The following is a 17,439-nucleotide window of genomic DNA, read 5'->3' as shown; positions in this document are numbered from 1 at the left end:
AAAATTATTTTTACTTGTTGTTTGTTCGTTAACTTATTTATTGTAATCTACCCTCTAGGTCCAAGTATAAGTTGCATGACAGCAGGGACTCATTTTTGTTTATTCTTTTGTTTCTGGCATGTGAGACAACACATGGATGAATGGATGCTTTGCAAGAAGTTTTAAAAACTTCTTACTCCACGCCCTGGAGCATGATCCAGGTTTCAAGAGAACCCTGATTTCCCTGTCTCCTTGGAGGGGAGGATGGTGTGGTGATTGAGTAGTGCAGATGAGTGGACTGGGTATAACCACGGAGATCCAGTCTTTTATAGAAAGACCAAACACTTATGCATCAGCACCTAAGGAGTTTTCCTGCCTCCTAATAAGTGTCAATGATTTACCATATAAGAAAATTTTGTAGATAAATCTTAGTCCAGGAAAGGAGTGGGCTAGAAGGTCTAGTTTTCTCCTGGAATCGAAGTCAAGAGTATTTCTGACTACCAGGCAGAGGTGGATGATGCTGAGAATTTAGAGTTCTTCATTGAAGGCTCTTCTCCAAGGCTCTGAAGGGGATCTGGTGATTTTCTTGTGTGGCCATGTAAATATGTACAATGTTAAAAGTAAGGAATAATTTTGCTTGTCAGCCAGGATACTACTTCTTTCCTTCAGCTTTTAGTACTGTTTGGGATTTCAGGGCAGTGTTGGGTGTGTCGGAAGGCTGTAGGCATCACTATGTTGGCTGGTGTTGGCTGGTGTCAGAAGGCTGTAGGCATCACTATGACTTACTGAGGGGAAGTTGGGAGAAAAGTGCATTTGGTGGAGTTGAGTGAGATTTGTTAATGTGACTCACTATCTGCTCCATGTATGGTTAAATTGTAATGGGATCCTGGCTAGGAAGGTCTTCCAGGATCATTTGTACTACAGACTGTACTCTGGCAGGGATCAGAGATGAGATCCCATATGAATATGTCTGCTATTCTTTGGCAGCAGGAAATCATGGATAAGGGAGGAGAAAGATGAGGCCAGAAACTAGTCTGTGGAAAATGCTTATAAGGATGAGATGTTTAATTTATAAATGGTTGTTTTTCATTGGCATTTAGTCAAAATGAAGTTCTCTCCTATAAGAAACTTACTTGACCATGCAGCATACACAATTCAAAGTGCCCCTAGGTGAAGAGAATGAAATAGACTCTATGAGCGCCTCTGCATTCCTAGGGTGCAGACCTGTACCAGTTCTACCGACAGGATTACATCGGCAGGAAGCCTCATATCCTGTGCAGCCTGAGATCCCTTCTTAGTATGCTTGACTTGTCTTAATAATGTACCAGACACATCTGAGCATGAGTGCTGCTTCCAGGAGAAAGGAAACCTGAAATTATCTCTAATGCAGCCAAGTAGCCTGGAGAGACAAATATTACAGAGACGTTTCTGTACAAACTCATCAAGTCCCTGTTTGTAGTTTAAGAATAATTTAATTAGGTAATTAAGTAGCTTAATAAAACATAGGGCAATTTAGAAATGTACTTGGATTTCTCTTGGTATGTTTTAATTTAATATGCCAAGATGAATTTTGTATATTTTTTCAGAATTATTAATCATCCATGAATTTAAATTTTGTAAGCAGAAACTGTTTCAGTGGAAGTCAAAAATGTAAGTGGAAGGAAAATAACACTGGCTGAGATGCTCATTGTCAAAAGATATCCTCTTAGTATCACAAATATAAATAAAACAACTGTTAGCCAAAATCATGGAGATAAGGAAAGAATCATGATAGATGAGAATATACAGGTAATAAAATTGACAAAGAGATAAAAAGACAATTATGAAAATCAGGACATTCCTAAACAGAAAGCACAAAAGTGAAAGATGAAAATAACGGTGAGGAGTAAGATAATTTGTACTTGCAGCAGAACATACACAAAGGTCAATGGAGGCTTTGTCTTGATGAATTCCTTGTGCCATATTATTGTATTTTGTTAAAATGAGGGGTAATTTCATTCAACTTGATTCTGTGAATGATCAATAGTTTAAAAAAATAACAAAATGCTTCACATGACATACAAGAACATCAATGTCGAACTGGTTTATGAATGTTGTCAACTTAAAAAGACTTAAGATTAATCTCACATAATAAAAGATGAAGTGTTGTGAAAAGCTTACAGATCATGTATGGAAGAAAGTTTATAGAAATTTCCCCAAGTTTGTTAATACAGTAGTCCCCCCTTGACCAAAGTGAGTAGGTCCCAGGACCCCCAGTGGATGCCTGAAATTGTAGACAGTACTGAACTCTGTATTTTCCTATGTATACGTAATGGGACACAATTTGATTTCTGAATTAAGCACAGTAAGAAATTCTCAACAATAACTAACAATAAAATAGAATAATTATCATAATATAACAAAATAACAAAAGGCATGTGAATGTGATCTCTCACTTTCTCTCTCTAGTATAAGTATCCTTCTTATGATGATGTGAGCCATCTGATGGCTACATGATGAGATAAAGGAAGGTCATGACATAGGCATTGTGTTATAGTGTTAGGGTTTGAGGCAAGACTTGCTTAAACTCGAGTGCTGCAACATTGTGACCATCCATCTGATAACAGAGATGGACACTAAATGACTAAGGGTAGTGTCATATGGGGCACGGACACGCTGGACAAAGGAGTGATTCATGTCTCAGGTGGGACATACGCAGATGGTGGGAGACTTCATCACACTCCTCAGAACACTGTAATTTAAAATGCATGAATCACTTATTTCTTCAACTTTCCGTGTAATATTTTCTGACTGTGGTTGACATGGGTAACTGAAACTGTGGGAAGCAAAACCAAGGATAAGGGAAACTGCTATCACCCTGAAAACTTACATAACTTTCCTTATAACAAGTTTTAGAGATGAAACTTTTTCAAAGCTGTCTATAATGAAAATGAACTAATGTCAGGGTTCATGCTGGGGAAAGAAGGACTCACTCGTCTTTCTGTTCTCTCTGTAGAAAATATGTGAGATTGTTGTCATGTGAAGAGGTGATCAAAGTAGGCAACCAGAAATGTGGGAGAAAGTTAATAAAAATAGAGTTTTCGACTTCACTTTATTTTTCTTTTTGAGACAGAGTCTCCCCAGTTACTAAGTTGCCCAGGGTAGGCTTGAATTTGCGATCCTTCTGCAATAGCCTCCCTGAGTACTAGGATTACAAGTGTGTATTCATGTATTCCTTTTCTTTACTAGGACCCTGAAGTAACAAACCGTATGAACTTTAGGCCATAGGAACCCTGAAGTTGCTTCATTCCCAGGGACCGGAAGTTGTCATGGGGGCTTCTATGGCCCTTGAGAGGAAGAACATGGGATGCAACGCTCTTCTAACAAGGCCTAGAGACCAAGAGGGTAGGAATTTTTTCATGTAATGTACTATATAAAATTTACATTTGTTGAAACAATTAGCTACTCTTTGACCAACATGAGCTCTCTTACTCTATGACGTTACCAATGCAGATCATAAAGAAAGGAGCTTCTCACCTACCTATCTCAGAACACTGTTTCTGTTTCCTGGTATACTGGGCTGTCCTCCCCATTTCCCCCCACCCTAACGCATTTTCTCCTGGAATCTCAAAACATGACTGCTGGGTGTTGGGGGCAGGGGCAGACAGTGCTGCCACAAACCAAGGAATGCCTGTGGGCACCAGATAAAGAGAAATTCATTCCCTCCTGGAGTGCTGGGAGGATGGCCCTGCCAACACTCTGATGCCCCACTTCTAAGCTCTAGAACTATCAACACTCTAATGTTCCATTTCTAACCTCTAGAGCTGCCTGTGAAGAGCTTTATGTTGTTTCCAGCCACTAAATATGTGGTATTTGTTATAGCTGACCTTGAAAACTGATACACCTGGTAGCTGGTGTACCTTGGGTGAGATGGGGCGGTGCTAGCAAAAAATCTCTGTTCCCTCATTCCTCCATTCTCCATTTTGCTGAAAAATAAAGATTCATGTGCTTTTATTACATACAAACTTTTGTAAAGACCATGATGAGGAATAGAAAGAGCAATCTGACACAACCCTGACCTCCTGGAGCTTATGAGCAGGTAGAGAGATGGGCGTGGATTGAAACATAACTGCTTCTCAGGGGAAAAAAAGCAGAGTAGGGTTTAAGACCACATTTCCTATGGCTCTTCCTATGGTGGCCAGATAACTGGGTATGGGGGCATGAGTATAGGATTAAGTCAACAGTAAACTGGAGAAAGGCTTAGTGCAAAAGAGGAGAGGGAGGGAGGGAGGAGGAAATGGACTTTCAACATTTTTCATGAAGATGAAACTCTGAAGATGGGAAAACAATGTCTAATAATGATCTTGCACAAAGATTTTTGAGTGAAGTGGTGTAGAAATTGTCTGGGGTTGTGTTTTTGACAAAACCAACAGTAAATTTCTCCAATATTATCCAGAGCTTTTAGAGTGAGACTGATGCTTCTTTGGGGTGACCTCTTAGAGACACCTGAGGGTCATGAGGCTTTTGGCTTTATGTGAGTTACCTATGGAGATCAACATTCGTAACAGAAGGTGGATGTGAGCTTGGCAAGAGAGGCACTGCACCAGGGCAAGAGAGAGGACAGAGAAGACAAAGCTGTGCCCTATTTGGGAATTAATCCTTGTTTCCCTAGGGTTCCCCTCGAGCTGATGCAAACTCCCCTCAAAGAGGTAGTTGGTTGCAGAGGAAGCAGCGATTTCTCTGGTGGTGATTGTGACAAATGATACTAATACTGGTTCCTTCCCCTCTTTTTCTCACCCCACCAGCCACAAGCAGGAAACAGGTAGAGCCCACCAGCTGTAGAACCTGCTCTTAGACTCTTAGCCTCCTCAAAGCATCACAAAACCCCCTACCTATGTTTCTTTCTCCATCAGGCATAACCTCTGTGTGGCCCTCCCAATCTTCCTTCCCATTAGCCCTCCTTTCTACTCTTGGATTTCATTTCCATAGGATCTAAACACATCCTTAGGTGCTAATGCGGTATGTTATTTCTGAGATTTATATTTTATAAAGTACACCATAAAATTCAATCCCATGGCCCAGGTGGTTTAGAGAATGTTTCACATGTTCACTTCTTTGGGATCACGGAGGAGGGGCTAGTCTTGAGAAAAGAAAACAGTCCTTTTACATCTTGGCCAAGTCCCCAATGTACAGTTTGACCACAGTGCAAAAAGACTCCTGAGTGGTTATGGCCAGTGTCACTAGACTGAATCATCTCCCTACCCAGATGATGAACCCATGGGATTGGGGCTGTTCCCAAACCAGAAAATTTTAGACTACAAACTTAGGCCCCTGGGGAATTGGCTGCAACCATCTGCTTTCTTGGAAACCAACGAGCAAACGGCAACTGTCAATTGTGTTCCCTTGGTACCGGGCCCCACTGATATTCTAAACACAATACTAAACTGAAAATAAACTCCTAAATGATGTCAGAGTCAGGAAAGAACTGCATCCTGAGCATCACTTATGGCCAACTCTTGATTCTTTTCTTATCTTCCTCTCCTTTCCCAGGAAACATATCCTCTTCTATTCATGGCTCAAAGTTCACACAACCAGCATCTTCCAACTCAGCATGCCTACTGAACTTGAGTCACTTTCACAGTGAAGGGAAGGGTTTAGTCCTGGCCCTGCTCCTTTATGGCTAGGTGAGCTCCAGGGGACCACTTTCCACTCTGCCTTGATCTTCCCCATATGCAGAGAAGAGGTGGAAAGCTATAAATTTCTCCACATTCTGATGAGGAGAAATCTGATGAGAAGACTTTGCTTTCTTCTAGAGAACCAGTGATTCTGATCATTTACAGTGTAATACCTCTAACTGTAGGTGCTGCTGGCAATTTTAGAAGTGTAGCATGTTCCAAAAGTCCTCTATCTACTTTACAAGCAATGATTAACTTTACATGTCAAGCTGATTGAGCTAAGGGATGCCCAGCTAGCTGGCAAGACATTATTTTGGGTGTGTCTGTGAGGGTATTTCTGGGAGAGATTGGAATCAGTGAGCTAGTTAAGAAGGTCCACTTCCACCAATGTGTAGGCATCACCCAATCTGTTGAGGGCTAAGATAGAATTAAAAGGTAGCAAAAGGTATATTTGCTCTCCATTCCTGAGCTGAAATCACCATCTTCTTCTGCTTAGAAGATTTACACCAGTAGCCTCCCAGATTCCCAGGACTGAGAATTATGCCTTGCACACTCCTGATTTTCAGGTATTTGCACATGGAGCCAGTTGCACCACTGGCTTTCCTGGCTCTCCAGTGTGCAGACAGTGCATGGCGGTACTTCTTGGCCTCTATAATCATATGCTGCAATTCCTGTAATAAATCTCCTCTGAAGTGTTTTTCTATAGCCTGTTGGTTCTGTTTCTTTGGAGAATCTTGACAGCTGCACTAGATAAAAGGCCACTGTGGGGTTACTGCCTGGAATAGCACCAGGAAAGCCAATCACCTTGTATCCACAAATGATGCCCCCAAATGGTGCAAACTGGTAGGTACCAAGGACATGGTGAGAATCACTATTTTTGAGTTTCTCAGTTCTTTGATGAATGTGCTAATCTCCTAATTCCTCCCTCCAGGAATAGGATGGGGTTCTTGATTTTACTAGAGCAGGGAAACTGTAGTGGCTTCTCCTCGGCCTTTCTAACTTAGCTCCTTTTTTGTGGGTTAGGACAGCAGTGAGTTCTTGACTATATATTTATAGCCTATACAAGGTATGATTGAAAAATATCCTGAATATTTAAATTTAAAAATTATTACAATAAAAGACACATTGCTATTAATTATCTTCAAAATATTCCCCTCCACTTCAAACACATTTATCCCATAATTTTTGCCACTTTGTGAAGCAATTCTGGAAGTCCTCTTTTGTGTCTTTAGTTGTGCTGTCATGGCTGAACATGAATTGATTTAAAATGTTTACTTTTCATGATCATTTTGATTTTAGAGAAGAGCCAGAAGTCAAATGGTGCCAGATCTGGTGAATATTGTGGATAAGGACACGCTGTAATGTTTTTATTTGATAGAAATTGCTGTAAACATCAATTCAGGGCATCCAGGCAGCCATGAAAAGAATCTCATGAAAGAGCACTTCCAGAAGTGTTTCAGAAAGCAGCAACAATTATGGGATAAGTGTGTTTGAAGTGAAGGGGAGCATTCTGAAGCAGTTAATGGCACTGTGTTTTTTTCTGTAATACATTTTTAAAAACTTAAACCTCCACCCTAAATTTGATCACCCCTTGTATTGAGAAATTCCAGGATGGATTTAAAGTTTTCACTAGGCTTACTATGAAACAAAATTGAATAAAAATTCTATTTATCACTTGACTCTTTAAGCCATTGCTCTGTTTGCTGAACTGCAGTAGATTCTGAGTCCTAGGATTTGGCATTTAATTAAGGCCAGTGTCTAGTAATTCCTCAGATATATGTTTACCTAGTAAGAAGGCAGAGTTCCTTTGCAGAAAGTTTTACATTGGATACCTTAAATATTATTATGTAAGTCTTGGCTCCTCCTTTAAGGGTACTTGGCAAGTGCTCTATTCAAAGGACTTTAAGTTTGTTCAGATACAAAAATTGCCATGGGGACTGCAGCAATATTTGTGGCATAGTATCTTCATCTCATGAGACCCAGAGCTAAGCAAATCAAATAGGTCTTCAATATGATGCCAATTTATTTAGGGTCTAAGGTACCCAAGGGCAAGTACATTTTCCAAAAGTCCCTTCAGGTCAGAAACTGCAGCACTGGCCAGGTATGGTGGTGCACGCCTGTAATCCCAGCCCTCAGGAGGCTGAGGCAGGAGGACTGCTGTGAGTTGGAGGCCAGTCTGGGCTATGTAGTGAGTTCAAGGACAGCCTGAATTACCTAGTGAGATCCTGTCTCAAAAAAAAAAAAAAAGCAAGCAAGCAAGAAAGCAAGAAAGAAATAAGAAAGAAACTGCAACATTGCTACCTATTCTGAAGAACACCTCTAGCTTGCAGCTACAGGTACTGTTCTTGCAACTGGCCATATCCTAATGAGAGTTTCTTCATCTCAGTGAAATCATTTCACCTGGAACTTCTTCCATCTGCCTTCCTCATCCATGGAGAAATGCCACTGAAGCACCTTTCGCTGACTCTGGCACTTTTAAAAGCCGGTGTTCAGATCAACATGGTAATTGTCAGTAGGGGGTGAATGGGTCACATATGACAAATCCATTCTTGTATTCTTATCTCTAAAAGGCCTTGGTTACTGTCCTTCACTAATACCATGAGACTTCTGGAATTTTAACTTCTTTTTGTCATTGTTGTGTCCATGTTTCCATCAACAACTCCCTTGTGCACAAGTTGGACAATGAACCCAGGACCATTGGAAAGATTCCCTGTTGATAACTTCACCCAGATTTTTACAATGCATATTAAATATATTCATAGTGGGGAATGGATGTGATTTAGTAATCTCTCTGGATCCAGCACTCTTTACCCTCTTTGCTCTGCCTTACTTTTGTCTGGATCACTTATCACCATCAGTAGTTACATAGCACGTATCACCAAGTTACATGTGTATTTCTTTGTAGTCTCTTTCTCCCTGACCAGACTGTGAACTCCAGAAAGGCAGAGACTTTGCCTATTAATTTCACTGTTGAAACCTCCGTATCTGGCACCTAGTAGGTGCTAAATATTTTGCATGCATGAATGAATCTATTTCTTTTATCTGTCTTCTGTTAAGTAAGGCTATATTTGGAAAGGTGTTATGCTGCTAAAAATGTTTCAGATGTCTCTGCCGGACTCTGTGGGGACAGAGGTGAACAGTTTCTATTGGCATTTAATAGGTGTTTAATAAATATGTTTTATAAATGGAAATAAATAAATGAATGGGTGAATGAATGAGTGAATAACCATTTACCTATAAACACTCATAGTATCGGCAAATATTGTTGGAGAATGAGATTTTAAGAAGCAAAGAGAATAGAGGTTCACACAAATTTCTGATCAAATGTCAAAGAGCTAAGCATCAAAATCAATATCGACTTAAAGTCTTATATTACCATGACAGAAGAGGAACTTCTGAGAGACAAGAGTAAAATGTAAATATTATCATAATTAATAGTTGCCACCAGTTTAATATTAAGATTTCTAGTAAACTCTAAAAATCTGACAATAAATATAGAAACACTAATATCACAGCACTGCTAGCTGCTGTACTATTATTTAAGTTTCTAGAAAAGTTTTAGGTTCCAAGTATGACATGCTTTTCCTACAGTTATCTAACTAAGGGACTCACTCAATGTAGTCACGCACTGAGTAATGACGTCTGAGCTGATGACAGCCCCCTCATCTGACCTTGGTCCCATAAGAATACATTAGCCATTGACATCACAGTTTGCGGAAGTGCACTCTAAGATAGTTCCATGGGGATGAATCACTCAAGGATGCACTTTCTTAGAACATGAGCAATGCATGACTGTGCTCAAATAAAATATCAATTTATTTCCATTGTAAGTACTTGAAAATTGCTAGCTTTTACAGTAAACATTGACTACGACAATATTCACTCCTTCCACAGAAAATACGCACTATGAAGCATAGCAGTTTTCAAAAATTAAGTTACATTAAGAATGATTACCTTTATTTGAAAATGAATATTAAAATTAATTTTTTAAACTTAGCTTGTTTAAATTACTGATGCTAACAGATAAGATGTTGATCTATGCAGTCAGGCAATTGTTTGTCACATATAAATTCAGGGTTGCTAGAGATGACATTAAAGAAGTCAAAATCCAAGATCAAGCTGAAAACTGATGTCAAATTCTGAGACAGAAGCTAAGCTTTGGTGTGTTCCTATACTTTGCATTTTTATGGAACTTTGTGAATTTTTTTTTATAAACTATTCAAAGTGCTGTTGGGAAAGGGTGTAGGTAGGGTATCTTTCATTAAATCTATTTCGTGAAAGAGAAGATAGGTTGAGAGATTTGAAGGGAGTTGCTATATGGCAGGAAATGGGTTCTCTGTCCAGTGCTCCATGTTGGGGGTCCATCACAATGTTAACGAGGGTTTCCTGCAAAGCAAAACCCACACCAAAGACTTGTGCAAGGCTGTGTGCAGGTCATTTACTTGGGAAGGAAGTGGTCTCAGGGACTGGAAGGAGGAACTGAGCAGTAAAACAGGGGCAGGGGGACACGCCAGTGCAAGGGTGCACTGTTGAGCTGGCCCCTGCATGGTCCTTCATGAGACCCTTGAGACCTTCCCAGCATGAGATCTTCCAAGGTGCCTTATGGATTGAGTCTCAATTTCCCAGGGGATGGAAGGGGAAGCATCTAAATGCTGGATCACAGGTGGCCCTGAAGCATGACTTCCCATCCCCTCTTATGTGAGCATCTGGGGGCTTCTTCCCATGACAAAGCTCCAGGAGATGCTAGGACAGGAAGTGGCAAACATGGTCAAGGATTTATTCTGGAGCCAGAATCACTGGGTCAGAATCTCAACATTGCCTCCATGCAACCTTGGAGTGAGAATAACAGTCACTGCTTCATAGGGCTTGTCCGGCTTAATACCTTAATATGCCTGGCACATAGGAAATGCTCAGTGCATATTTGATGTCACTACTGGGACAACTGTGTGCTTCTTGTCATTTAGGGTTAGGAATCTCCACTCGATGACGAGAGCAGTTGGGAGCCCTGAGTCACACATGGAGCACTGAGCCCTGAGTGATAGGTGCACCCTGCTTTTAAGAGGGTGAATCCTCCACTCAGAACTTATAGCACTGGAAGCAGGTGGCTTTCACTGACATTCAGGTATGAGGGGTCTAACAAATCTGTCATGGGTGTAGCTGACTAAATGGCCACACTCTCTTAATGATTACCAGGCAGAAGAAGGAAGTGCTTTGGCACTACCTGCCTGCCTAGCCACAGTCCCCAAGAACACTGACATCAGACAATGACAGTTGATTCTGTAGGGACTTAAAAATAAGCGTTTGCAATTTACTTTATTCAATAATTAGGGATGGTTGAAGAAACACAGGTTTAGACTTTCAGATTCACATTTGTCTCCTGGCTTTCCATTACCAGGACCTATATAACACAGGAAGAATATGTCCAAACCACAGTACTTGAGAATTAGTGAAATAATGTTCTTCTACCCGTAATATAGTGTGGAGCTCTCAGAGGACCTTCAGGAAATAGAAATTTTTGAACTGGATAATAGTATGTATATTATTATTATGTAGAGTTGTGAAGAGTGAAAGAGATGAAGTCTGTGAATCACCTAGCATGTGTTTGGTATACAGTAGCTGCTTAATAAATATTAGCTTACATTTGTCCTCCTTCCTATTGGGTTGCTTATCTCTTTCCTGGGCTCTGTGCTGCTATCTGCTCCCATCAAGGCTTATGTACACCATCTCCACCTCTCAGCCCAATGGCAGAGTGGGGTGTTCTTAGCTCCTCAGTTCCCTGGTGCCCACGATGACCGTCTCTGTCAACCAGGCTGTTAAAACAGGCGACCATGGGCTGGGTCCAACATCAAGGTATCCGGCTGATCCGGGTCAGGTGAGGACTCACTCCATGGTCTGCAGCCAGCTCACTTCTCATTGTGTCCTCTCACATGGCAGAAAAGAGAAGAGGTAGCTCTCAGGGCTTGGCTTATAAGGACAGCAGTACCACTCATGAGGGCAGTACTCATCTTACCTAATCACCCTGAGAAGGCCCATGCCCAAACACCATCCCTCTGGGAATTACCTTTCACATGTGAACTTGGGGGGACCCAAATGTTCAGTCCATGTTGAGGGTTTCCTTGAAGATTTTCCCCAGCCCCTTGGAGCATCCCAGCAGCTTGCCAGCAGCTCTCCTCTTACCCTTCAGGGACCCGCATGCTGTAGTTGCTCACAGACACAGGCCCTGTGTGAACTCAGCTGCACATGTCACCCTGGTCGCTTTCCTGGCCATCTTAGCACCACTGAGGCAGTGAGGCTGAACTCTGTTGCAGATTCTTTGCCAAAGTTGTGATGTAGCCATTCTAACTCGGGCTGTTGTTGGCTTTGTGAATAAATTCCATTTTCTATACAAAAGCAAGGAGCAGTTTTAAGCACCTCTCTTAACTTTTGTGTGTGGCTGCATATGAATGAATGAAAATCTACTCTGGGAAGGAAAAGGGGAAAGGACACAGTCACAGCCTGAATAGAAGCATGAAGGCACAGAAGAGCATATTTTGTGTCATCTGTCCCCGTAATTGGAAAGCACTGAAAGAAAATGTCATCATCCTAAACTGCTGTATTGTTATTTGATTTCAAATTTTTGAACACAGAAGATACGGCGTAGTAAAAAAGCACTGTATGTGAGAAAGTAAAGCATAACTTATTGTTTCCAAAGATTTCAAAGATAACATTCACAAGGTTATGAGATGTTTTTTTCTGTTCAGCATGTCTGAGTGTTTGTCACAGGAGCTTGAGGAGGTAAATTAAACTGCAAACTGCAGTTCAATCAGTTGAGATAGGTTTTTTTAAAAAAATAGATGTCAGCAGTTGCAAGAATCCAATTAATGTGGTTAAAAGGACTACATTTTTCAGCATAGATGCAGAAGAATATGACGTTTTTCTAATTACCAGAGAGTACTAGTTTTATTAGCACATATTGGAGAATGTGTTTCTAGCATGTTTATCTCCTCTTGCCCTTTCTTTTGTGTCTGAAGCTATGACTTGCTGTGCTCTATTGTCACACCATGTATACAGCACTGTGCTAGGAGCTCCACATGCTCAGCAGCCAGATTCTGAGTTCCTTCACAGATGAGAAACCTGAGGCACAGGAGCTAATACTTGTTCAAGGTTTGCTGGCTGAGTTCATAGCAGGAATTTGTGACGGTCTGTTTGATTTAAAGCTCATTTCACTCACAACATCCCTTCTCTGCTTCTCCTCTCTCTCTTCCTCCTTCCCTCCTGCCCTCCCTTCTTAATCCTCCTTCTCTCTCCCTGCCCCGCCCCTGCTCTCTGCATAGAAAAGTCTGTTAGGCAGTAAGAAGTACACACACACGGGGCAGGGGTGCTCTGAGAGTGGAAAACACCTAATATTTACCGTTCATTTTCAGGGTATGTATTTTTTAAACCTTGTCCAGGTTTTGAAGCCGGAAGACTATTATTTTTTGTTTAATCGTCATGTTTTTGAAATCTGCTTCAACAAGAAGAATTCCTTCCCAGTGCTCCCCTCTGAGGCCACACTGATTTTCCTTGAGCCACAACTTTAATGTAACAGCAGAACTCAGTTGTTTCACAATCCAGAGCAATATCCTTCAGCCAAGAATTACCTTACTGGGTCCCAGGACATCCAGATTATGCAAGATTTCAAGAAATCCACATAGCAGCATAAATCACCCTTAAATCTCTGGCTAAAGCTAGGTCAGCTCAGTCTTAATTCTGTTTTTAATTTTTGGGTTGAGAAATTAAGCTTTTGTATCTGTTCTTAGGAAATTGGTGGGTTTCTTGTGGGGAAGACATGCTTTAATAATCTGTGCTGCCCGTGCTGGAGAAGCAGAAATAAGGAAGGCTAACAGAAAGTCAGAGTTAGCCATGCATTAGATAACATACCTGTGTCCTTTTGTTTAAGTATCACCACAAGCCTATGAGACAAATACTACTATTTCAGTTTTTATGGATGAGAAACCCAAGGCTTAGGCTTATCCAGGTCACCCAGTTAGTAAGTCGTTCTGAAATTTAAATCGAAGCCAGTAGATTCTATAATTCACTGTCTTCTAATGACAAGAAGCTCGAGTGATTGAAGTGAATTGTTCCATTGAAATCAATTTTCCTAGCCTTATTTTTCATACTCTGTGTTCATGAAATTTATCTTCTGGATTGCTGTTTGTATTAAAATAATACAGTACAATCGTAGAGCACATTCCATAGAGTAAGGGCGAGTATTGTTTTGTGAAATTTTGTTTTCCTTCTATCACCTCTGTGTACTCAGTTGTGCCAAAGCAAGGGTGACCTGTCCGGCCCTGTGAATCGCATTCTGTCACTGCTTGTGGTCTAGAGTCCTCCCTCTCCCTTCTCTCTCTGTGCTCTTCCCAGACACTCCATCCTCCTCCAGTTCACATCCTCAAGCCAACCTTCCTCTTGTCCTGGCAGCCCGGCCCTCTGCCCACTCTCTGTCCCATGTGACAGTGTTAGGATCATCGCTGCTTGATTGTCCTCCACCACAGTCTCTTTCTTAACTGCCACATGGGAGCTGTTTTTGGTTCTGGCAAGTTACCTATGAAATAAATCTCGAAACTGCCCCCTCCACTTTCTCATTCCCCAGTTGTTGGAGGCAAGAATGAACTTATTCTGGGCCACAAGTCATCTACAGCCTCCTCTTACCTTTTCTTCTCCAGCCTGCCTTCTGGAGTGCTGCCTAGTTCATTCCTTGGGCTGTCCTGTGCCGTCCAGGAATTTACTCATTGACATACTCATCTACTATGTATTGAGCGGATAGGAATCTGAGAAACCCGACACCCCTGTTCAGAACAGAAGTTTAGAACAGAAGCTTCTACAGAGGTGCCTAAGGCAATGCTTTGGGGTGTAGGAAGAAAATATTATTTGTTGGCAGGGAATACATGTACATAATTCATAAAGATATAAACACACCTGTGAAGAGTACAGACTCATTTCTATTTTCTGTACATGGAAGGGTACTCAATGAAAAATGTTTGGGCAAGCCAGGCAGCACTCAAAGGCTGAGGCAGGATGATCACTTGAGCTCAGGAGTTTGAGATCAGCCTGGGCAATGTATTGAGACCCTGTCACACAAACACCCACAAAGTCTGCTGGTCACTGTAGCATAGATCAGTGGTCTGCATGTGCCTTAGCTTTTCACATAAAGCCACCTGTAATCTGGCTCCAATTTTCCTTTCCAGATTTGTGTCTAGTTGTTTTCTACCTCTTTTTCTCTCTATTTGCACTATCTGCTCCAGCTACACCAGGCTAGCATATTTTCTAAATTTGAAGATGTATATATTTTTACATTCTAAACATTTCTGGGATTCATTTTATAGTTTTTGTTAAAGTATTTATCAGTGGATGGAGATTAAGTTGTGATAGAGTGCCCCCCCATGGAGCAGTCCAATCAAAATCCAATCCAATGCAGCAGTCCAAATCAATTATATCCACCTTTTCTGCCTCTATAATGCTACTATCCATATGGATAAGTCTGACTATCATGCAAGTGCCAAATTCCTATCAAAGGCTTCCAGCCAAATTTTATGGTACATTTTAAAGAACTTTTAAACGTACTGGTTTATAAACGAAGAGTAAAGAATAGTAAAATATGAGCAGTAGCTATCTATGGGTAGTAAAATTGGAAGTGACTATAATAAAAGAAGCTTTATTATGAAGCATTTTATTCATGCAGATGAATATATTATGTACCTATCAGTATAAAGAATAATAAAACAAACACTTTTCTGATCACCCCTTAGTGTTGGGAATGGGTAATCAGTGCTTTTGAAGGCCTCAGTGGGTTCCTCTGTTGTAACCCTCCTTTGCCTTTCTGCCAAGGGAAGCCATGTTCCATTACCCAGTGTTAGTGTTTATCATTACCTTGCTTTTCATTACAACTTATTACACTTGTGTTTGTCCCAAACAATATATTACAAGCATTTACATTAGATGAGGGTTTATAATAAAAGCATCATACTGTGTATATTATCCTGCCACTTGTTTCTTTTGCTCAGTACTACATTTCTGAGATTTACTTACATGGATGCATGAAGCTATGGTTCATTCATTTTCACAGTTCAAATTCCTGTTGTAAATTAATCTGTTGAAAAACACTTGGACTATTTCTAGTTATTTTTTTAAAAACTTTCACAGGAAGATCATGAACTTCTTGCTGCCCACTTTCAGAGTGCTTCTAGGCTGTACTCCTAGGAGAGGAATTGCTGGGTTCTTGGGTAAATGTATCGCTACCACGCTGATAATGCCAAATCGAGTCCCAGTGAGACTAGACCAGTTTACAGTACCAGCTCATGTGCCAGTCCATGGAGGTTTCCCTTGATTTATGTATAGCCAATGGTTCATATTATCTTATTTTTTATTTCTACTAATCTAAGAATAGATAACAGTGTATAACTGTGATTTCAGTTAGCACTTTTTTGTTCTCTAGTCAAGTTGAACATTTTTATATGTTTATAGACCATTTGTGTTCCTCTGTTATTTCTGTGCAAAGTATTTCTTCATAGCTTTTACTCATTTTAAGAATTAGGATATTTATTTCTTTATTGGTTCAGAGAGAATTTTTAAATGTATTTAGATACTAATGCTTTCTGAGCTATTTATATGGCAAATATTCTCTGCTGGCTTATGGCTTTTCACTTTTAATGAGTTCTTTTGACCAACAGAAGCTTTTAATTTTAATGTTGTTATGTTTTATCACAATTTCCTAATGTGGCTAATGCTTTCTGGTTTGCTACAGAATCCTCCTTATACCAGGGTTGTATTTTTTTATATATTCGTTTACATTTTAAAAGCTTTACATATAAGTGCTTAGCCTACCTGGAACAGTTCATTGTATATGAGGAGAAGTGGTACAAATTTCACATTTTCCCCATAATAAGCATCAATTTTCCTAGCACTGCTTATTAATAGGCCATATTTAGGGGAATCCAGCTTCTGTAATTAACCAATATTCCCCCATACTCAGGATGGTATTTGGGCTCTATTATATTGGGTTTGTTTATTTTTGTTCCACTATTTCAAGGGCTTAATACCATAGCTTTATAAGCCATCTGGCATGGCAAGGGTTCCTACAAGATAGGTCCAAATCATAAAAGCTTCACAGAAAAGTTCCTGTTAGGGTTTTTGTTGGGAAACTGGCCTCATAGTTAACATTGGAGAAAATGACATCATTTTGATATTGAGTGTTCCCATCCATGAGCACAGTAAAAATTTACATTTGTTGTTTTCTTTGATATCTTTCTGAGTAGTTGTAGTTTTCTTTTGAGAGGTCTTATGCATATGTGTGTGCAATAGCATTAACAATAATATCATTGTATGCATTTTATGATTTAAAAAATGCTACGTTTTGAAAGGTCACTTGGGCCAGGGATTTAGCTCAGTGGTTCTGCAGCCAGCTCAATCCCCAGTACCAAAAAAAAAAAAAAAAAAGGGTTGCTTATTCAAAGTAAGTGTTTCTTAGATCTTAACATACAACTTATTTCTGCATATTACTATTTTATTAGTCCTCTCAGTCTCTTATTAATTATAATTTACATTTTTTCAGTTTTTCGTAATTGTTAAAATATCTAAAGTGTTTCCTATTCCTATCCTTTTTATTTCTTTTTCATAATAGTTGATAGATGTCCTTTGTTTGAAAGTTTGTCTACTGCATTTTATAAAAATTTCAAATGAGAGCAAATTAAGTTGCTGAACATTAAAAATTCTCTGAGAATAATATTTTTTCTTCAAAATTAACAATGTTTTTAAATGCTAAGCTATTCTTGGCATAAATAAATTGTAC

The 17,439-nt window shown here is 40.0% G+C and overlaps 1 long non-coding RNA gene across 1 annotated transcript in view; it reads left to right on the top strand.

Annotated features, from left to right (window-relative positions):
• The window catches only part of LOC110346693 (uncharacterized), a 34,022-nt gene extending 25,314 nt beyond the window's left edge, over positions 1-8,708 (top strand). Inside the window, exon 4 of the long non-coding RNA XR_002390891.2 lies at positions 3,208-8,708. This is a non-coding gene — a long non-coding RNA (uncharacterized LOC110346693). The remainder of the gene's footprint in view (positions 1-3,207) is intronic.
• The last annotated feature ends 8,731 nt before the right edge of the window (positions 8,709-17,439 follow it).

Source organism: Heterocephalus glaber, unplaced genomic scaffold (assembly GCF_053883595.1).
Source record: "Heterocephalus glaber isolate CG9 unplaced genomic scaffold, H.glaber_assembly_v1.0 deba00001447, whole genome shotgun sequence".
Taxonomy (NCBI): Eukaryota; Metazoa; Chordata; class Mammalia; order Rodentia; family Bathyergidae; genus Heterocephalus; species Heterocephalus glaber.
This window is presented reverse-complemented; position numbering and strand designations above follow the sequence as displayed.